At 43.2% G+C, this 24,010-nt stretch overlaps 1 protein-coding gene across 4 annotated transcripts in view; it reads right to left on the bottom strand.

Moving 5' to 3' along the window:
• The window catches only part of sgms2a (sphingomyelin synthase 2a), a 73,229-nt gene that overhangs the window by 47,888 nt on the left and 1,331 nt on the right, over nt 1-24,010 (bottom strand). For 2 of the 4 annotated variants that reach the window (XM_059651789.1, XM_048529165.2), the window contains exon 2: nt 17,941-18,046. The gene's annotated coding sequence lies outside the window, so the exon portion shown is untranslated. Of the gene's footprint in view, nt 1-17,940; nt 18,047-18,385; nt 18,601-24,010 lie in introns of those variants that run through there. The other 2 variants (XM_059651712.1, XM_048529157.2) reach the window with 2 other exon arrangements.

The following is a 24,010-nucleotide window of genomic DNA, read 5'->3' as shown; positions in this document are numbered from 1 at the left end:
ATGTGATCTGTCCAATGTCCAGACAAGTCCGGCTGCCATAGCTCTTCAGATTAAACAGAAAGCTCAATGTTTTGTTGGGAAGTGCAAGGTCTTCATATCTGGAGCCAATGCAGCAGCATATGTTCTTCCAGTGATTAGACTGTTAGTCTCCAAAATTATACGAAGTGTCAACAATGTCAGGTTTACACTGCCTAGTTCATCTGCACACAGAATGGAGTTGGTGTCTCAGCTCATCAGCATTTTTACCTGGATAAAAAGGTCCATGTGATACCCATAGCCATGAAACGTGCTAGGAGAAAGGAAGGATTTCGAAGATGCACCTGATACTGTATCACTAACTTAGAACTGTATCATCATTCTTTCATGGCCACTGGGTCAAAACCCTTGAACTCATTGCCAAACAGCTCCATGGGGCCTACCCAAGTTCTAGGGAATCAAGCAGTTTACCAGCGCCTTCTGAAGGAGTGGCCAATAAATGTCATCCTAGCCAACAGCACCCACACCATGTGAACAAATTAGGCACAAAAACTCCCATGGCAAGAAGAGTGTTATCCCAGTCTCCTGCTCAACATTTTTCACACAACCAGTCAAGGTTATGTGGTCATGTACTTCAGTTTTGCTTGACAATGCTTGATGTGTGCAATCACTTTCCAAAAGTGGTCATTGCCCTTCTGGAGTGCTGACTATTACTGGAGGTCATGGAAGCTGCTACATAAATTCTACATAAAAGGCAAACTTTTCATCTTTTAATGATTCAATTTAATCCATTACACCCTTCTGTTTCCTAAAATCACTGTTGCTCACCAGCTTCTATTTAGGATTTCTATCAATTATGATTCACCACCAAGTTATTTTGGACCTCTTCTCTCTATTTTGCTTCTTCCTGAGAATTCTACATTCCTCAGCATTTTTGGAAAACTGATTTTTAAGACGCTTTATCATCTTTTTATTGTTGGAATATGGCCCAGTCTGAAGGGGTCGGATAGGGTTAAAAAAGGGACAGGAGCCAACAGCAGGAGACAGAAATTTGTAACTATGAATACAACAGTTAAACCTAGCTTGCACTGAGCGATACACTGGGGCAGCTCAAGATTTGTGTAATGCTTTTCTATTGAAGTACACAGTCCAGTAAATCGCACTTGACAACTATATAGCTAGTTTCTAGGGTGTTCAACTCTGATTCAATTATCCTGAAAAATGTTAAGTCCTTCACAAATAAACTAACAAGTTGCAACACATACCAGACATCATAGCTCTTAAAAAGTTGGAATATAACTGCTATACATGATTAGACAGTTACTTTCTGTACTCAATAAATTGAGAGGTTTAACATTTTATGGAAGGAGTCACAGTGGAGAAAGTGGCTTTAGATTAAGTGAGAGAGTAGGACAAAGTCCTCTGCTTGCTCTAGCAAGAGGTAAATTCAGGACTGATCTCAGACCTCTCACATGGAGGAGGCAAACAATACCTGGAATGGACTCAGAGGGAGCAATGGAAGCAAAAACACTAATCATTTAAAATGCAACTGAGTGCAAGAACAGAAAAATGATGGGCTCGTTCTGGTTGGTGAATAATAATGATAGGTGACATATGGCAATCTAATTCAAGTTTGCTTTCTGCCCTGTTTGCACAAATTAACATCCGGAGAACTCTCCTGCAGTTAGGCCACTGACTCGATAATCAGATTAAAACAGAGGAAAAGGTTAAAAATCAGAAGTCGCTGGAGAAACTCAGGAGGTCTGGCAGCACCTGTGAGTAGAAGTCAGTCAAGTAGAAGTCAGTCAAGTATGGTGACTCCTCATTAGAGCAACCAGTTCTGCAAAAGGATCACTGGACCCAAAAAGTTCACTCCATTTTCTCTTCACAGATCCTGCCCAAACTGCTGAGTTTCTCCAGCAATATCTGATTGTGTGGCAGAAGTTCAAAGTTCTGGATAACTAGTGAATACAGTGTAGATCAATATTAAGCTGATATACTCTAATACCTACAGGCTAACTGACTAGACAACAGTACACAAAGCTTTTGTAAAAACACCATAGGTAGTTAAGATCTGGATTGCACCAGTGGGATAATAACACTAGATAACAAAAAAAGGGGAACTGATGCATATCTAACAGAAAAACTTTCAGGAATATTGGAAACAGGGGTGAATTGGATTTCTATTTGAAAAAGCTGGTACAGATTCAATGATTTTTTCTGCGTTGTACGGTTCTCGGATTCTAAACCCTGAGCTCTGTCTAACACTGGATTGATATCCAGTGGAGAATTCGCTCTCTCCACATATACTGCCAATGGCAGGTGGTGGCATTATGGCCACATCACTGGATCAGTAATCCAAGTGTTTTTGGAACTTGGGTTCAAATCCCACCATGGAAGATGGTGAAAATTCAATTTTAGTTTTTTTTAATTAAATAAACTGTAAATTCAAAAAGCTAGCCTAATGATGACCGTGCAACCACTATCATCTGTCGAAAAAACAGAACCTGGTTCACAAGAGTCCTTCAAGGAAGCAAATCTGCCATCCTTAGCTGGTCTGGCCTACAATGTGACTCCAAACCTGCAGCGATGTAGTGGACTCCTATCTGCCCTCTGGGCAACGAGGGATGGGCAGTAATTAATTTAAAAGTAACCGGATGGGTTTCTCTAGCATACTGTGTTGTCATTGCATATCTGCTATAATTTGCTTTGAATGGCATGATTTCCTCAACATCTTTTTGCACTGCAGCGAAGCAGAAAAGAGCTCTGGGATTTAAATACTGAGCTAACATTCAATCAGACCTGGGTATCTTGCTGGAGAGTCTACTCCCTAGCCCATTACAGTCCCAAAATGAACCAACATTCAGCAGCAAATGCACAGTAGAATAAATCTTAAAATACACTGTACTTTGAGGGAAAACAATGGATTCAAATAGTTTGAGATGAGTAGTCGAGAGGCAGGAAGGAATTAATTCGTCACTCACTAAAACAAGCTAATAAACGGTCTAACCACAATTTGCTACACCCAGCTTACCCACTGCCAAAAAAAAAATCCATAAATCAAATCTGTCCTCCAGGCAAGATCAAGCCACAATCTAAAGAGATTAATTGAACGAGGAGAATTTTGCTAAGCAGCTGATCAATATATTCCCACATCCCAAGGACAGGGCTTGAGCTTTGTTCTGAGTCCCCATTCAGTTTTACCGCTGGCACCTTCCTGTGATGGACTTTCATTTGTTTACAAGGGTCATACAACTGACGTGATAATGACCTTGGCTCGAAGCCTTAAACTGCAGTAGCAGGGTCTACTAACTTGCCTTAAAGGGATGACCCAATGTGCACTTAAACTTGAAAAAAGAAAAGGATCTGATGGGAGATTTCAGCTCAAGGGCACAGACTTGAAAAGGAAACAAAGGTTGTGGATAAGGAAATAGAACGATATCAGTAAAGGAATGTTAAAATGGAGTTGCAGTATTAACCATGATCTGCCTGAATCCTGGAATAGCTCCAATAGCTGATTAACCCTCTAGCCCTTACCTGGTCATACTCCTACATTAAGATACAACTATATATTAAACTACACAGCTTGATCGCCACATTCCAGATTCTTTTAGTGGTTAAAGTCTGATTAAACTCTTATCAGAAATACTAATCATCTGACTTTCCACAGCTTTTAAGAGCAACAACGTCCGCATATTCACAACCGAGTGAAGGATTTCTCTCATCACGTCCTGAGGGGCTGGCCCTACATGCTGACTGATGACCTGGCCAGGGCCAAAAGTCAATTACCAGTCTCTGCCCTACAGAGCCCTCTAGGAATCTTGATACCACTTCTCATTCTAGTCTCTGGAGAACATAGGCCTGGTGTGCACAATCTCTTTTTGTAGGACATCCCAAGAATCTGGTTTAACAAGTCTGCTGACCACTCAAATCTGCACAGTGTACAATGTCATGGACTCAAAACAGCCAGCTATATTAGGAATGGCAACTCCAACTGAATGCAGTTGTACGTACAAACTAACAAAAGCACATATTTACCTGGTCAAATTCCTGCTGTTCAAAAAAGTGTAAATTTTGCTTTAAAATTTCTGAAGAAGGGTCCTGAGCTGAAATGTCAACTTTCTTGCTCCTCTGATGCTGCCTGGCGCCCCCCACCTCCAGACTGTGTTAGTTAGATTTGTTGGAGTGGGTATGAAGTGACCCAGACTGACTCTGAATTTGATATCATTTGAGTATCTCCATCTCTATTGAGATCAATAGAGATCAGAGCTGGAAGACAGCAGCAATAGGCTGTTGCCTAATTCCTATCATATTTGAGCACTCAATGAGACACGGTCCTCGCAGCTAAAGGGATCAAGAGGTATGGAGAGAAAGCAGGAGTGAGATATTGACACTGCATGATCAACCGATATTATATTGAATAGTGGTACATGCTTGAAGGGCTGAATGGCCTACTCCTTGCCTGAGCAATGGTCAGACGGTTGAGGTACTGACCAGGCAGCAGCACTTGACATCTTTAGAAGAGGAAGGAAAAAAAACTACATGGATACTATATCTATTCAAAGATGGTATTTCTGCTTCAACAGAATTTTGCCTACCATTGGGAAAAAAAGGTCAATGAGTTGCTTTTGGCACCAGGCCAACTGAAAAAGCTTACTGCGTCTGAAAATTTCCAACACTTGCTGAATTTGGATCATCTGATATTTATTAACCTCCATTTTGTCAATGCAGCTTTCACAGGGTCTTGTGCTGCGATGTAGCGTCCCTACCTCCGAGCCAGGAGACCTAGGATTTAAGTCCCACCTGCACATGTCAGCACCTTTCTGAACAGGTTGATTAAAAGCAAAATGAATGCAGGTTTCGATGTGTTTTTGAATTCTTCCACAGCCAAGGCCAGCTAGTCAAATAAATGGCTCTTGAACCGAATGGCTTACTCGGCTATTTCAGAGCATGCTTAAGAACTAACCACATTGCTGTGGGTATGAAGTCATGTGGGGACCAGGCTAAGTAAGGATGGCAGATTTCCTTTCCTAAAAGGGTATATGTGAACCAAATATATTTTTATGCCATTCAATGACAGTTGACATAGTCACCATGACTAAGGCGATCTTGGTCATTCCAAATTTATGGGATTAAGTTAAATTCTGCCAAATGCCAAGGTGGGACTTGAACCCATGCCCCCCAGAGCCAGAGTCTTAAGATAACTTGTCAAGTGACATTTCCACAATGCCACTACCCGTACTGTTCTGCAGGCACATGTTGAGGAAATGGGGAAACAAAAGAGTAGAGTTTGATGCTTCTTCAAATCTTCAGCCATAAATTATGCACTTGTCTGATATGTATTGGTGGAAGGACTCCCAAAATTTACATGTTTACCAAATATTGGCTGTTTCACACAACTAGCATTTTCTCCACAATATCACTATTATCTTCACTATGTTCTTTACACCCAGTGATGGATTTACAAGTTCTCATCTCAAATTGACGATTCTTGCAGTCCCATCAGATACACCTCAGCACTGTAAATAACCAAAGTTGGATCCCATTTAATAATTAAAAGAGAACAATAGAAAGTATCAAGTAACACAAGCTTTTGGCTGAATCTAAAATGTTTCAAATGAATTTGCCACAGCCACCATTAAGAAACATTAGAGCAGCAGAATGAGAGGTGGAGGAACAGCTAGACAGAGACAGAGATAGAATTCTAACTAAAGGGATGGATGAAATAGGTTGGGATGTGAGTTGTGAAATTGGGTGAGGGAGGCGATGGCCAAGTGGTATTACTGGCAGACTATTAGTCCAGAGACCCAGATGTGTGTTCTGGGGACCCAGATTTGAATCCTACCATGACAGATGGTGGAATTTGAATTCAACACAAACAAACAAGCCAATCTGGAATTGAAGAGTCTTATGATGGCCATGAATCTAGTCGCAGCTGTTGGGGAAAACCCATCTGCCTCACTAGTGTCCTTTAGGGAGGGAAACTGCCATCCATACCTGGTCTGGCCTACATGCGACTCCAGACCAAAAGCAATGTGCTTGATTCCTAACTGCCCTCTGAGCAATTAGGGATGGGCAATAAATGCTGGCCCAGCCAGTGACATACTGATCCCAAAGAGTTAAAAACCAGAAGGAAATGCCAGCACGAAGTAGGTGAGGAGTGCCTTGCCCTGCACTTTAAAAAAATCAACGTCACAGAAGGTGTCCAATCAGCCCACTGTGCCTATGAGAATTGCTGAATGTGCATTTCATCTAGTGCCATATTCATGTCTTCTCACCCTATCCCTATATATGGTTATTTGACCAGGAACAATCTAATTCCTTCTTAAAATAACACTGCCTACATCATAACCTCATGCAGTACTGTCCAGACACTTAACCACTTGCTGTGGGAAGCAACTCTTCTACTCTCACTTATTTCACTAATTGCTTCAGACTATGCCCTTTCATTCTCAACCTTGAATGGGAACATTTTCTCCTTACTTCCTGTGCCCAACTGTCTGCTGGTTTGACTTTAAGATCAGGTTTGCACTCTAAAGGAGTACAGTCCAATCTATCTTCATACCTTGTAGCATCTCAGGAGCACAAAAGCTGATGTTTCGGGCTTGGACCCTTCAGAGAGGGGGATGGGGAGAGGGAACTGGAATAAATAGGGAGAGGGGGGGAGGCGGACCGAAGATGGAGAGTAAAGAAGATAGATGGAGAGAGTATAGGTGGGGAGGTAGGGAGGGGATAGGTCAGTCCAGGGAAGACGGACACGTCAAAGAGGTGGGATGAGGTTAGTAGGTAGATGGGGGTGCGGCTTGGGGTGGGAGGAAGGGATGGGTGGGAGGAAGAACCGGTTAGGGAGGCAGAGACAGGTTGGACTGGTTTTGGGATGCAGTGGGTGGGGGGGGGGGGGGGGGGAGGAAAGAGCTGGGCTGGTTGTGTGGTGCAGTGGGGGGAGGGAATGAACTGGGCTGGTTTAGGGATGCAGTACGGGAAGGGGAGATTTTGAAACTGGTGAACACCTCCGCTCAGTTCGCAACAAACTGCACCTCCCAGTCGCAAACCATTTCCACTCCCCCTCCCATTCTCTAGATGACATGTCCATCATGGGCCTCCTGCACTGCCACAATGATGCCACCCGAAGGTTGCAGGAACAGCAACTCATATTCCGCCTGGGAACCCTGCAGCCTAATGGTATCAATGTGGACTTCACCAGTTTCAAAATCTCCCCTTCCCCTACTGCATCCCTAAACCAGCCCAGTTCGTCCCCTCCCCCCACTGCACCACACAACCAGCCCAGCTCTCCCCCCCCCCCCCCCCACCCACTGCATCCCAAAACCAGTCCAACCTGTCTCTGCCTCCCTAACCGGTTCTTCCTCCCACCCCAAGCCGCACCTCCATCTCCTACCTACTAACCTCATCCCACTTCCTTGACCTGTCCGTCTTCCCTGGACTGACCTATCCCCTCCCCACCTACACTCTCTCCACCTATCTTCTTTACTCTCCATCTTCGGTCCGCCTCCCCCTCGCTCCCTATTTATTCCAGTTCCCTCTCCCCATCCCCCTCTCTGATGAAGGGTCCAGGCCAGAAATGTCAGCTTTTGTGCTCCTGAGATGCTGCTTGGCCTGCTGTGTTCATCCAGCCTCACATTTTATTATCTTGGAATTCTCCAGCATCTGCAGTTCCCATTATCTCTGATATCTTCATACCTTCTTCATCCCTGGAGCCACTGATGTAAACCTCCTCTGTTCTCTGTCCAATGCCTCCTCAACTCTAATTCCAAGTTGCATTTCAATTGGCCAGATCATAGTTGTACAACTGCATGCATGGATATGCTCTTGCCCTGATGGGGTATGAAAGCAGGACCCCAAATGCACTTAATGTTAGATTTTATTACTGCAGTTCCATGTCTGCAAAGTTCAGTGTCAAAACTCTTCTTAAAGAAACTGACAAGGAACAGGGACTGATAAAAATCAAATTCTCCTATCTTACTGCTGCATCCATCTTGGGGGTGGGGCAGAAAGCAGGGTTTGCCTGGTAAGTAGTCCCTTGCTGATTACACCAGTACAGGGGCCCTGGCAGATTTGTCAATGCTTTGCAATATATAAACCTATAATAAACTAATAAGCCATTTTCCTGAAATGCTGAAGTGACACTACTTAAGATACAGACAGACCTTTATACCCCCAGGTCACACACTTTAATGCAGTGATGATACATCACAAGCTCTACAGTAAACCGTCAATGAGATATAATAACACATCAGGTACACTGCAGTACAGCTGTTTCCTGTACTGTTTGTTTTAGTTATTTTAAAATTAACCTGTTTCACAATTTATTACTATGCACCTCTGGGGATGCAGTGGGACTTGAACCTACACCTCTTCACCCAGAGGTAGGGACACTGCCACTGTGCCACAAAAGCCCCCTCACTATTTGTTAAATGGCCATCAAGTTCTAACGAACAAGTAAAAGCAGGGTGTCCCATCTGCTTCAGTCCTAGACCCTTCATCAGAAGGGTCTAGGCCCGAAACGTCAGCTTTTGTGCTCCTGAGATGCTGCTCGGCCTGTTGTGTTCATCCAGCTCCACACACTTTGTTACCTTGGATTCTCCAGCATCTGCAGTTCCCATTATCACTGTCCCAACTACTTCTTTCAGTCACTGACTCCTTTCCAGGTACGTGCTTGATGGGGTTATTTTGGGGAAGAAAATCTGCTCTCTTTTCCCAGTCAGGCCTACATGTAACTCCAGGGCCATAGAAAACATCGTTGGCTCTTAACCTCCCCTTGAAATGGCGGACAGAACAACTCAATTTAAAGGACAGACAACAAATCAGGCCTGGAGAGTGATGTCCATATCCCACATGAGGCAATTTACAAGTAAAAAAAACAAACAGTTGACCCTGAGATACTGTGGCCACATATCCATTGATGAAATTACAGATTTCAACCTCCACAAAATCATCCAGCTCTGCTCCTGCTTCAGCACATTTGCTGCTGAAATGCCTATCCAGATGCTCATTACAGCTGGACTTGAGTACCCTCCAGGTGAGCCCCCACACAGTATCTTGAACATGTTAGCAAGGTCATTGGGGTCATTTGAGAGACTGCTGGGCATGTATATGGTCACAGAAATTTGAGGGTGCATACATGAGGATCAATGGTCGGCACAACATTGTGGGCTGAAGGGCGTTCTATGTTCTATGTTCTATGTTCTATGTTCTATGTTCTATGTTCTATGTTCTATGTTCTATGTTCTATGTTCTATGTTCTATGTTCTATGTTCTATGTTCTATGTTCATCCATTACTCCTGGTCTATTTGGCACAAGTCAGGTTCTGGATCGGCAGTCAGAATCCTTAGAGTACAGAAAGGGGCCATTGGACCCATCAAGTCTGCACTAAACATCCAAAAAAGGATCCCACTCAGTCTCGGCTCCCCCACCCTACTCCCATAAGCCTGCATTAATCATGGCTAATCCATGTTGCCTACATATTCCTGGAAAGTACAGGACAATTTAGTATGGCTAATCCACCAGACCTGCATATCTTTGGACGGTGGGAGGAAATCCACACAGACATGACGCCACACAGACAGACAGAGACAGTCATCCTGGGCTGGAATTGAAGATGGGTCCCTAGCACTGAGGCAGCAGTCCTAACCACTCAGCCACCGTGCCACCCTCAAATGAAACAGCAGTGAAAATAAAATTCACTCTGGTTGTCAAAATTCCTCCATGGCTTTGCTATTCTTCCAACCCTAAAAAAACTCAGATATGCCTCTTGCAAGTTGGATCTCTTGAGAAATTTTAAATCACTTATAATTGGTCAACTTGTCTTCAGTGGCTAAGGCTCTAGAATTGAATTCCTACCTAAATTTCCACGTGCATTTCTCATTCACTCACCTAAGCAGGTCTACTAAACTCCATTGTCACTAAGCTTTTGGAGGTCTGATATTTTATGTCACTCAGTATCAACTTTTCTTTGACAAGGCTCCTGTGAAGCCTCTCTGGAATTATTCCTGCCAGAGGAACTACAGGGGTTGCACCCTCTGTACATTTAAGGGGTGAGGGAAAAGAAGGGAGAAGGAGAACTGGAGTTTATTGGAGCACTGAATGGAGCAAGAGCGATGAGGCTTCCAGTGGACCAGCCGATGCCATCTGCACACGTGCAAACACTGTTGCGGTGTTGTAATGTCAATGTTGCTATTGCTGCATGGAACAGGCTTCTCAGCTTTGGCAAATATTCAATTCTGCCACCTTATGGCCGCAATATAAATGTAAGTCAGGAGGACTGAGGCAGTAGTAGTTTAAATCCAACTTGTTCCAGAGTATGCCATAACATGATTAGAAATATCTACAAAGGCAACTTGTTACGGTTTAAAAAGCCAAGAAGAAAGTCAAATGCACCTTAAGTTACTCCTGAATCTAAACTTATATTAAATAGGTCAGCAGTCACAAGAAACAGAATTTGGTTCTTATTCACCCAAAGTGATGACTTCAAAATACCAAGATGGCAGCTGGCACATATAAAGGCAAGTCTTGTGATGGCAGCTGGTCCAAGAGGCTTCAGGATGCAGTTAAAGACGCACCAAGGACATCATTAGGTTCTGCACACAGCGACATCAGTGAACACACACACCTCCATTTCACTTGAATTTCTTTTTAGAAAAACAACCGATTCTACACACACCGCATTGCCTCGTGCTGCTTCGCTCTTTCAATGGCAGGACTCTTACCCAACATTCACCGTGGAGCAGAATTGGAGCCCGTTCTCACACAGAGGTAGCGGTGGCTTATAGTTGGAACATGGATGGTGTGGTCCTGCAGTTACAGCAACACTGACATTGAAACTCCGCATTCCACAACAGGCCGGTAGCTGTAGCAGGTTAATAGAGAGTGTCTGCAAACAGTTGTTTGCTTCAGACTCTGAACAAGAAACTGGTTACCTTGGTGCGTGTGTGCTCTTTGCAACATATAAAGATGACACTTCTATAATTCACAAGTCTTACAAAACATCATAGGGCACAGTCTCAGTGGGAAATCAAGGGTTGTGGGGAGAAGGCTGGAAGTAGACATGAGGAATACTGGATCGGCCATGTTCCTAATGAATGGCACAGCAGGCTCAAGGGGCCAAACAGCCTACTCCTGTTCCTATTTCTTAGGTTTTTTTTTCAAACAACGTCAGGAAGTTGTAAACCTTTAACAGCCAATTAAGTACATTAGAATCATAAATTACCCCTTCTACCCAGTAAATTCAATCAATTTGCACACAAACTCATACAAACCACAACGAGAATAACAATCTGTTTTTGGGTGCTGATTCAGACTTAATTGTTGGTCAGTGCACAGGCTCTAACAGCATCATGTGATAGTTAAAATCCCCAAAGAGGTCAAACGGCAAAGCATATAACCTAAATAACTGAACTTCTAACAGAGCACCTCTCCCTCAGTATATCTGGAAAATATCTAAGCTGTCTACTGGAGTCTGGACTGAGGCTCAATTATAGGCAAGAGTTTTGCTACCAAGCCATGTTTGATACTTTGAAATGCTGGGAGCGGAATGCTCTATGTCCCAGCCAATACTACGTTTCAACAAGTTTCTGGTCCAAGTCCAGACAGAAGACAGGGGCAGTTGTGGGGAAGAGAGAAGCAATCAAGAGGACATTCCCAGAAAACATTGCTGCTACTAAGCAATCTTATTTTAAAATTCTAAAATCACCCATTCAGTTACAAGTCATTCCATTTCCATATTCAATATATGGACCGTGTTTGATTAGCTAATAATTATGGAGCTGTGGAGTGGGGATTGGGAGACAAGAGGAAACTATCACATCGTTATGATCTACAGCTAACAGGTACAATTCCAAATTGGGTCATAAGAATTTCTTTGCTAAGCAGCAATAATCAAAAAGGTAGTTTGTTCCAACTGCTGCTACACCTATGTAAATCTGTCAGGGATATTTTCAGTATTTCATATTTGTGGAATTACCAGCAAAGATAGACTTCATTTGCAATAGCTCAGATGATACATTCTTGAACAGGGCACTAGATTGGCATTTCAGTGCAGTAGTGACGATGTGCTACATTGTCAAATATGCTTTCTCTTAAATGCAATGTTAAAACTGAAGTCCACTCTGCCTATTAAAGGGGGTGTAAAGCATCATTGTACATGCAGATAAATTAGAAGCAGAAGCCAGCTTTTTGGCCCCTTGTGTTTGCTTCAATAAGATAACGGCTGATCTACTTGTCTTTGGATTGACCGAGTCCTATCCACCTCAATAACCTCGGATCATCTCACTGATGAGAAATCTACCTGTGCCTTAATATTCAACAACTGTGCTATCACCACCCTTAGATCTGGAAATCTGTCAACCCACAACTCTTAATTCACTCAGGACTGCTTCCTTCGCAATTATACCCACAGCCTCCTCTCCATCCCCCTGCCTCTCAATTTACTGGGAGGTTTTTTCCCCTCTTGTAATGAATACAAACTTTTGCCTCTGTCTTCCCAATACATCAGTCATTTCTTTATTATCTACTCTTAACTCCCCATTCCCACTCACTTTACTTACTCTTTTCATTTACAATAGCTATAGAATCTCTTGCTATCAGTTTTGACATTTCTAGCTAGCTTCCTTTCATATTCTAACTTATTTGTCCAGATTAACATTTTAGTCATTCTGACATTCTTTACATTCTGACCGTTCATCTGACTTGGCCCTCGCCTTCACACACTTATTTGCACTTTTCTTAAATTTGATGTTTTCCTCAACTTCTTTTGCTAACCATAGGTACATAGGGAAGACAATCACCTACGGGAGTATTCTGAAATATCCCATTAAATGCTGGCTACTACTTCTCCGATCTTTCTCCTAGCCTCCTCATCTTGTTTACCTCATCTAGCTCAGTTTTCACATCCACAACGTTGCCCTAATTTAATTTTTAAATTATTAGTCTTAGACCCACTCTTCTCCCTTCACTTCAAAAAGGAGGAGGAGACCAAATTTGCTCAGTAGCTCAGCCAATATTCTCCATCGGCCAACTCCATGAAAAATAGATGAACAATATACATTTACCTTGTGCCTTCAAGGGAGTGTAGTGTCATAAGCTACGTTACAGGTGTGTTACAACAGAATTTGACACTGAGCCACGTAAGATAATTTTAGAAGGAAAAACCTTGGTCAAAGAGATAGGTTTTATAGATCATTTGGAAAGAGGAGAGTATAGAGAAGTTTAAGGGAGGAATGACAGATCTCCAATGACCCCGGCTGCTGAAGGCACAGTCTCCAAGTGACAAATTGGAGGTCGGATTTCTGTTGATCTTGGCAAAGGCTGTTAGAGTCAAGGAATTTGGTAAGATTACCATTTACTTAAATATCTACAATTTAAACTCAAGATCACACAAGGCCCCAGGTGAAATTACCTCTTTGCAGAGTCTATCATGCAAACTCTTACATCTCTATTTGATGTGGGAGGTGCCAGTGTTGGACAAGGTATTTAAAAGAAAATCATTACAACACCAGGTTATAGTCTAACAGGTTTATTTGACAACACTGGGTTTTGGAGCTTTGCTCCTTCCTCGGGTGTGATGGGGGCGGGGGGGTGCGTGGCGGAGGGATGGGGGTGCGGTATCAAAGACACAGAAATAAGTAAAACAAAGAAGGTGATAGGAGAGCACGATTAGAGAAAGAGAGAGAGAGGGCGAGAGCACCTTCCACAGATGCACAAAGCCAACACATCTGAACATCCCATCATAGCAGGCAATGGGACCCTGCGAGAACACCTCTCTGGCTCTGTTGCAGGCATCTTGAAAACTCATTGTGCAAGGAACCTCTAGCTTCTATCATGACACTAAAAGATTTCTTACAGAAACTCAGCACCCGCCAACAAGGAACTTTTCAGCAGCCTACACCAGCATCCCCCATGACAATGGCATCGCTGCAAAAAGCCTCAGTACTCAATACCACCAGCTGCCAATTTCCACACACCATCCTACAACTCATTCACTTTATACTTGACCATTACATCTTTACCTCTGACAACCAGTTCTTCATCCAGACACACAGAACAGCCAAGAGGACCAGATTTTGCTCCCCAACATGCCAACGTTTTCACGCACAAGTTTGAAAAAGAATTCTTTGCTGCGCAGGACCTCCAACCAATGCTACACACCAGATACATTGATGACATTTTTCTTCCTTTGGACTCAGTGAGGAATCACTTATTCAACTATGTAATGCTGTCAATACGATTTTTCCCATCAGACTTACCACAGACTTTTTTTTTTAAAAAACACACATCTCTATCAAGGACGGACACTTCAGCACCTCACGCTAATGCAAGCCTATGGATAACCTCTCAATGCTGCACTTCTCCAGCTTCCCCCTAAACATATTAAGACAGCCATCCCCTACAAATAAGCCCTACGTATACCCGGGATCCACTCAGATGAGGAGGAACACGACCAATACTTGAAGGTGCTGAAAGACACCCTCATGGGAACTAGAGGATGCTCAACTCATCAATTATCAGTTCTGATGGGCCACAGTGAAAAACCACAATGACTTTCTCAGAAGACATATGGGATATGACTGTTAGGGTGCCCTGCATCATCCAGTACTTTCTTGAAGTCGAGAAATTGTGCCATGTTCTTCACAGCCTTCACCATATTATTGATGATGATGAGCACCTCACCAAGATCTTCCCCATGCCTTCACCTCTCCCCTTCAAACAACTGCCAAAACTTAAACAGATCATTGCTTGCAGCAAACCACCCAGCCTTCAGGGGAATATCAACCACAACACTATACAACCCTGTCATGGCAACCTCTGCAAGACATGTCCGATCATTGACATGGCATGGTATATTAGTGAAACCATGTTGATGCTGTGACAGTGGATAAATGAATACTACGCAACAGTTGCCAGACAGGGATATTCCCTCTCAGTGGGGGAACATTTCAGCAGTCAAGTGCTTTTGGCTTCAGGTAAACATTCCCCAAGGCAGACTTCAGGATACACAACAACACATGGTCACCAAGCAGAAGCTGATAGCCACATCCGGCACCCATTGGGATGGCCTCAAATCATGACCTTGGGTTCATGTCCCACTACAGGTGATCACAACACACGCACAAATGGGGTGAATTTGCATTTGCAGACACATTGTCTACAAATTGTGTATTTTTGGAACAAATTAGAGAGTCAATAGGCATTTTATAAATTCCTGCTTTGGAAATAAAACCAATCTGATTCCAAGTTAAAACAGACAGTTGCTACTTTACCGTTGGACTCACACCTAAAATGCATTGTCTGACCTGAGATGTCACCTCTTGTACACACTAATTAAAACCTTTAGTTATCTCAGAGCAATGACTTGAAAGAGATTCTGGGATCTGCATTTTAAAGTTAATCGAAACCTGCATCCCCTTTGCGACAGATTAAAGATTTAACAGGAGGTAGTCAGCCAGCCATGTTAGGTTTATTCAATACATTCACATCAGTTGTATGCTCCTTCAATCTTTTACTTATAAATTCTGTTGATACCTCCTCTTACATTACACCCAAGGAAGGAGCAATGCTCTGAAACCTAGTGTTCTCAAATAAACCCGTTGGGCTACAATGTAGTGTTGAGTGATTTTTGACCATCTCTATTTGATTATTAACCCTTCACTTATAATTATGGCAGAAACTGAAAAGTTGCAAGCCACTCATTGTGATCCCCTTTTGAACATTGTGGTTGAGAATACACGCAGAATCTTATTGTCAGTTTGCTCTCGAGTCAAGTGAGACTTCCAAAGTGCACAGCATTTTCAACTGCGTAACTATTTTGTTTGCATGGTCACAATGTAGCTTAAAAAGTGCAAATTAAACTGGTGAGGAAGTGATTTGTCAATATCTGCACTATCACAATAGCTGAGCTGGGCAGCTAGTCACAAAAAAGGTCACAGTACCTTTTAATAGTTCCCAATAAATGAGGCATAAAGAAACAACAGACAAGATTTTAACTGAGAGACCAGCTTATCGTATTTCGTGAGCTACCTGGCTCACTAGCTAATTTGAAAGCGCTCCAGCCACATGTGCTGCAGTGAGTATTGGTGGGGAACTTTGTGGACTGCAACTCAGCCACATCTGTAAAGCAAAGAAAAATCCTAAAAGACATCTTGTAAATACACCAGCACAAGTAGCAGTAAGCCCATCTTCACAAACTAGTGAGGGGTATCTTTTTGACCAGGAATGCTCAAACTACTTTTGGTGGAAATGGGAGGTATAATAGCCAGGAACAGAATCACAGTGCAGCCTAACAATAAAGCAACTGGATGGACCAGATTTGCTATTGCTCCAGCCTTGAGTGTTTAGGTCACAATTTTACATGCACTATCTTTCTGAGCACAATCACTTTTTAAAAGGTACACTTTTGGACAGCTAAGTGACTTATCTGGTGCAATACTTCAAACCTATGTTAGTACTAAGATAGCCGATATCTAACATACTTTTGTTTAAAAAAATTGCTTGTTTGTTTTCAACAATTAAGTAATTCCCAACCCCATTCATGTATTTAACCAAAAATCCACTGGTGGCAAGTTACCCCACCCCCACTCCTTCATACACTTAACTCTATTACACACCACATTGGGAATTGTAGCTTTAGGAGCACAGAATGTGCAATCATACAGCACTTTGCATGACCTCCACAGCCCAAAACGATTCACAGCAGGGGGGGGGGGACTTTTGAAATATAGCTACTGCTGTAATGGAGAAAAATCCAACAAGGTCATTTTTTAAAAAATTCCCTCATGGGATGTGGGCATTTATTGCTGTTCCTAATTGTCCTTGAGAATGTGGTGGTGAGCTTCCTTCTTCCTTCCACTCAAGTCCCTCTGATGTAAGTCTTACCTCATTGCCCTTAGGGAGGGAGTTCCAGGATTTTGACCGAGCAACAGTAAAGGAACAATGATAAATAAGTCAGATGGTGAGTAGCTTGGAGGGGAATATGCAGGTGGTGGTGTTCCCACAAATCTGCTGCCCTTGTCCTTCTAGACGGACTGGTCGTGCATTTGGAAGGTGCTGAAAGGACTTTGCACATGATCTCACAGCACAGCAACCACACCCAGTGAAATTTCATTAGGGATTAAGTACATACTTGGATATTGTCCCTTCTCTCAGAGACCTGGGACACATGTCTACAAAAAGACACCCATATGCGATAGCCTAATGGTATTATTGTTAGTCTATTAATCCAAAAACTCAGCTAATGTTCCAGGGACTGGTGTTCAAGTACTGCAATGGCAGAAGGTGGAATTTTAAGTTCAATAAAGAATCTGAAATTAAGGATCTAATGATGACCATGAAACCATTGTCGATTGTCAGGGAAAACCCATCTGGTTCACTAACGTCCTTTAGGGAAGGTAATCTGCCATCCTTACCTGGCCTGGCTTACATGTGACTCCAGACCCACAGCAATGTGTTGACACTCTCACCTGTACTCTGGGCAATTAGGCATAGGCAATAAATGCTGGTCTGGCCAGAGCCCCCTGCATTCCATGAACGAATTTAAAAAGCAATAGGGTCGAGAGTTTTGAATAAACAGCTCATAGCAGCGGTACATTCCTTCAGGCCGGACCATAACTTCCAGTTTATATAACAAACCGCCTAACGGAGAGAAATAAAACGCACAGATTATGAAGAATAAAAAAAATCGATGTGCTTATTCTCATTTGGCAGAGAATTGGAACCTCACAAAACTCGACTGGTTTTAAATCAACTCTCTTAGAGCTGCTTGGCCTGTAGGTGCCCAACTCTCAGTTTACATTCCCTATCTAACTCATCAGGTGTACAGCACACTATTCGGAAACGTTGCTCCCAACTCCACGTTGGCCGCCGCAACAAACCTGGTCAAAACTGGGGAGCAAAGGTTAGTCGGAGCTCAGCCAACAGGCCCCAAGAACATGTACAAGAAGACACTGTGTTCTTACCCAGGACCTCGAACTCGATGTTTAAAGCCAGTAACTAACTGGTTCGTACGAAAAGGGCTGGTCACGGCCGGTATCATTCAGGAATCACAGATAAATGCCTTTAGAACTAGAGAGGAACAAATACAGGAATAAACACACCAGTATTGTGGAAAAATACTAGAGGAATTACAGTCCATCACTAAAATTAAACTCCAGCATGGAAATAAATACGCTGCCAGCTTTGATCAAAGAAGTAACCGCTGGGAGCAGGGGGCCAGTATTACCATGAACCAATCTTTAATCTATCCCTGATAACTTGTATTTCTGTATCGCAACACACAACACTAGTGAGGCGTCTTTCAATTAATCCCCCATCTCTTAAAAAAAAACAGTACCCTTCAACTCTATCCAAAACAACTCGGTCAGAATCCCTCTGAACCATACTCCTGAACCGTCCCGAGTATACCTGGACTTCCGAGCTGCTTCTCACTTAAATCCCGGGGTTGAGAATGTGAAATCCGTGCCCCCCCCCAAACTCCTGAAAGCGAGAAGTGAGGACGTCTTAGCCCGACCCCTTACCACAGTTGGGACCACACAGGCCCATGTGCTGCGCTGAGACAGATCTGCCTCGAGTGAACAGCGAAACTCCGGATTAAAACCCAATTTACAGGCTCCACCCTCAGGCCAGTCTGCACAGGAACCCCTCCTACAAACACTCTACGATTAAAATTACCTACTTTAGAACCTGTTTCATTTTCCCTTTCCACCTCACAAACTCTCTGCTCTTGCGTGTTTCAAACGAAAACATTTTAATCTTGTACACATAACGCTGAAATTAAAATAAAAGTCAACGTGCTTATCTTCCCAGGATTTAAAGCGGATTTAGATTCATAACAACATATCTGGCCAGCAGTCACTATGCAGTTCCGATTGTGAGGTCAGATGTGTGATCCAGATCGCTTTAAATCGATTGTTTTATTGAGGAGCAGTTGACATTTCTTATAGAAGTATAAAAATATGCTTTAAAACCACGTTATTCTCTCCACATCGTGAGTATGGGATTCAGTGGGTGGGCTGGGGTAGGGCCGGTCAAGTTTTCAATGCCAAATGAGCACGAAAGACAAAGATTAACCTGACCAGTCAGTCCCTTTAATTTAGCCCCTCAGAATACTCCAAAAGTCTACCCTCCTTCGTTTCAGCACGCAATGCAAATGGCACACAGTCACATGCCACCTTCCATGATTTCAGGAAACTCTTCCCTGTCAGGGATGTGCTTTTGAAGTTTAGTCAATTGTTGTGTGACTGTCCAACTTCCACATCTATTCCCCACATCCTAACTGCCTTTGGTCTTTTTGAATCTGTCATCATTTCCAGCCCGTACAACTCAAATTTAAAACTGATGTTCTGCATTCACCTTAACTTTGGAGTGCATCTCCAGGTGACACCTTTCCTCGGGGATGAAGAGGACAAGTTTCGTCAGTTAAGATGAAGATGAACGGAAGATCTCTTTACTGCTCAGACTTGGCTCGGATGTAAATAAGTTTCCAAAATAAAAAACTACCATTAACTTTCGAGTACGTTCTGACTATCTTCAACTTCACTGCCCAGCCATTGCAGCCAACTGCCAACACTTTATACTGGGAGCCTGGCCAGTGAGTGTCAGCAGATGTTGACAATAGGGAGCATCACAGCCTTATGGTATCCCTCACCCACAGATACTTGCCCAGTACAGGTTAATGGACAACAGTCAGGAGCTGCTTTCAACTCCACCAATCCCATAGTTACGACAGACCAATAACTACCAATGCAGATAAATTCCAATGGGTCATCACAAAGTAGGGGCTTTTATCAGGAAGGGGTGTTTGTCTGAAAGATTCAGTTCAACAAAGGACAGTGCATTTAACAATCAAAGTTTATAAAACATCTGTAAAACACTGGTAATAAAATGTGAGGCTGGATGAACACAGCAGGCCAAGCAGCATCTCAGGAGCACAAAAGCTGACGTTTCAGAGATGAAGGGTCTAGGCCCGAAAACGTCAGCTTTTGTGCTCCTGAGATGCTGCTTGGCCTGCTGTGTTCATCCAGCCTCACATTTTATTATCTTGGAATCTCCAGCATCTGCAGTTCCCATTATCTCTGTAAAACACTGGTGTAGCCTCAAATGATGCTGTGTCCAGTTCTGGTCAGTTCACTTTAGGAAGAATGAAAAGATATTAGGAAGGGTGTGGAGAAAATTTGCAAGATTGGCTGAAGGAATGAGAAACCTCTACTTCAGATGTAGGTCGGAGAAGAGGAGATTAACAGGAAACTTGATAGTGTTCGAAATCATGTGGGATCTAGAAAGAATAGATGGGGAGAAACTGTTTCAATTAGCAGAAAAGTGGAGAACCTGAAGGTACGGGCCATGTCTGCGTGGGTTTCCTCTGGGTGCTCCGGTTTCCTCCCACAGTCCAAAGATGTGCAGGTTAAGTGGATTGGCTAGGCTAAATTACCCACAGTGTCCAGGGATGTGCAGGTTTGGGAGGACTAGCCATGGGAAATGCAGGATTGTGGGGATGCGGTGGTCTGTGTGGGAGGGTCGATGTGGACTTGCTGGGACAAATGGCCTGCTTCCATCCTGTAGAGACTCTGTGATTCTATAAAATGATTGGCAGAAACCCGTTTTTACACATTGAGTGCTTCACAGTGCTGTGGAAGAAGATTCAATCAAGGCCTCCCAAACAAAAGCGTACTATTATCTGAAGGGAAGCCTTTGCAGGCCTATGGGGACAAGGCAGTGGAATGGAGCTGGTACTGACACAACGGACTGAATGGTCTTATGTAACTAGTCTATGATTTTATGAAAACTATTGGTGTACTTAATAGGTACTGGTCACAGTTGAGACTTGCTCCTCAGTCAGATGTTGAAGGATACAAGGACTTGAGCTCATAACTGAAGCTGACCATCCAGTGCTGTAATGAGGGACTGCACTGTTGGAGGGTGCCTTCTTTCACACAAAATGCCAAAACCAAGAACCAATCTGGCTTCTCTGGTGTTGTAAAGTATCTCATGGCATTAGTCAAAGAATAACTGAATGTTTTTTCCCTGTGGCTTGGCAACTGTTTGTAATGCAATTGGCACAGTGAAGGAATGAATTGGTCATTATCACTTGAATGACTGTGGGAATTTACTGTGAGCAAATTGGCTGTATTACCATAACGATTACACTTAAAGTGCTTGATTGATCATAAATTGCCTTGGCATAGCCCAAGGTAATGAAAGGTCATTCTGCCCACAAAGGCACACTAGAAAGGGAGCAATCTCTTGTGTTTCCTTTCCTCAATGCATTAGTTGAGAATTTTTCCCTCCTGTCTACCATAAGCCTTCCTTCACTGGTAAATATACTCATCAGGATCCATACAGCTTTATGCACTATAACATTGGCTCTATCAGAAATCTTGTAAATAGGCCTTGGATGTTTGATCACCTTGCAAAAATGACACAGAAATAGAGTACATTCAAGAATCCAGTAGGAGCTTGGGAGTCCATTGTTCTCATTGATTTCTCTACAGCAATGCCAAAACACTCAGGTTCAAATTGCCCACAAATCAGGATGCTTTTCTCCTGCAATATAAATTGGTATGCACCTTTGAGTTTGATTTTTTTTTGTATTAGTCCTGATGCATAAAAGAAGAAAAGTTTCAGTAACAAATCTTTCAGCAAGATGTACTTAAATATTTCTTGAAAGCCCTGGTGAGACTCTACGTACAATTGATTATGCATGTTTTCACCCGGATTTCACCAAAATTGAAAGAGTGAGGGTTTATAGAGACAGAGATAATGGGAACTGCAGATGCTGGAGAATCCAAGACAACAAAATGTGAAGATGGATGAACACAGCAGGCCAAGCAGCATCTCAGGAGCACAAAAGCTGACGTTTCGGGCCTAGACCCTTCATCAGAGAGGGGGATGGGGTGAGGGAACTGGAATAAATAGGGAGAGAGGGGGAGGCGGACCGAAGATGGAGAGAAAAGAAGATAGGTGGAGAGAGTATAGGTGGGGAGGTAGGGAGGGGATAGGTCAGTCCAGGGAAGACGGACAGGTCAAGGAGGTGGGATGAGGCTTGGGGACCGCTTTGCAGAACACCTCCGCTCAGTTCGCAACAAACAACTGCACCTCCCAGTCGCAAACCATTTCCACTCCCCCTCCCATTCTCTTGATGACATGTCCATCATGGGCCTCCTGCAGTGCCACAATGATGCCACCCGAAGGTTGCAGAAACAGCAACTCATATTCCGCCTGGGAACCCTGCAGCCTAATGGTATCAATGTGGACTTCACCAGTTTCAAAATCTCCCCTTCCCACACTGCATCCCTAAACCAGCCCAGTTCGTCCCCTCCCCCCACTGCACCACACAAGCAGCCCAGCTCTTCCCCTCCACCCACTGCATCCCAAAACCAGTCCAACCTGTCTCTGCCTCCCTAACCTGTTCTCCCTCTCACCCATCCCTTCCTCCCACCCCAAGCCGCACCCCCATCTACCTACTAACCTCATCCCACCTCCTTGGCCTGTCCGTCTTCCCTGGACTGACCTATCCCCTCCCTACCTCCCCACCTATACTCTCTCCACCTATCTTCTTTTCTCTCCATCTTCGGTCCGCCTCCCCCTCTCTCCCTATTTATTCCAGAACCCTCACCCCATCCCCCTCTCTGATGAAGGGTCTAGGCCCGAAACGTCAGCTTTTGTGCTCCTGAGATGCTGCTTGGCCTGCTGTGTTCATCCAGCCTCACGTTTTGTTGTCTAGGGTTTATAGAGAATTGGAAATGGTTCAGAGAAGGTTCAGTCTTGTGGCTATCACAGCAATCTGTAATTACACCATTGTCCTTAGCCAGGAATTATAAATGTAGCATGTGATAAGGTCCCCGATCAACAAATACACAGAATTTTGCAAATTGCAACTTTGCAAAGTAGCCATTTCTCCACCAAGTTCATCCTGATTAAATTGCTGAAACAATGTGGTCAGATAAATAGAAATGAGTAGGTGGTGAAATTATTAGAGGTTTCTTCTGCCTTTGTGAATTCAAGGAACATGTACTCAAAGCTGAAAAGGTGGGTTTGACTACTTTGGCAGGAAGGCTAGAAAGATAGAATTTTTTTGAGTAGAATGAGATGACAGTAGGCTGTCATACAGGGGGTTCTGGGTGTCTTTGTATACAAATGGAAAAATGTTGGCACACAGATAAAGCAAGTAATTAGAAAAGCAAATTGAAAATTGATGATTATTGGGATGGAGTAGTTACAGTTGTACAGAGCATTGCTAAGATTGCACGGAGAGTAACACGTATAGTTTTAGTGCCTTTGGTAAAGGAGTGATAGACTGACATTGGAAATGGTTCAGAGAAGGTTCACTCGATCCTGGGAGTTATCTTTTGATGAATGTTTGAGCAGAATGGACTGATATACTTTAGAATTTAGAAGCATAAGATGTGATCTAATGGAAACATAAAAGATTCTGAGGTGAGGCTGGACAGAGACCATCTGAGAGGCTATTTCCTTGTTAGGGGAATCTTGAACCAGGGAGCAAGGTCAAAAAATAAGGGGTCTCCTATTTGAGACAAAAATGAGGAGGAAATTCTTTTCTGAGAAAGGGATTAGTCTTTGGAATTCTCTTGGAGAAGTAGGGGCTGGGCCATTGAATATATTCAGGACAGAGTTGGACAGATTTTCAGTTGACAAAAGACTCAAGGGTTACAGGGATGAGAAATTCTGCTACATTCTATGACTCTAATAAATAAAGTGGAGCAACAAGCATTACCAGTTCAGCTATGATTTTCTCAAGTGGTGGAGCAACCTTGAGTTTTCAAATAGTTCCTCATTCCTCTAATCTTATTTAGTGCTGGGCAGTGCACTTCAGGAAGGGTAAATTGGCCTTGGACAGTGTACAGTGAAGATTGATCACAATGAATCAAGGTCTGAAAGAGTTAAATTATGAAACAAGATTGCATAAACTAGGCTTTCATTTCCTAGGGTATAAAAGATTTAGGAAATGTCTTATTAGAGTTAATTGCGATTATCAGAGCAGTTGAAGAAACAAATGAGTGGAAAACTCAA

Source organism: Stegostoma tigrinum, chromosome 1 (assembly GCF_030684315.1).
Source record: "Stegostoma tigrinum isolate sSteTig4 chromosome 1, sSteTig4.hap1, whole genome shotgun sequence".
Lineage (NCBI taxonomy): Eukaryota > Metazoa > Chordata > Chondrichthyes > Orectolobiformes > Stegostomatidae > Stegostoma > Stegostoma tigrinum.
Note: the sequence above shows the minus strand (reverse complement) of the source record. Positions and strands in the feature narration are given on the sequence as shown.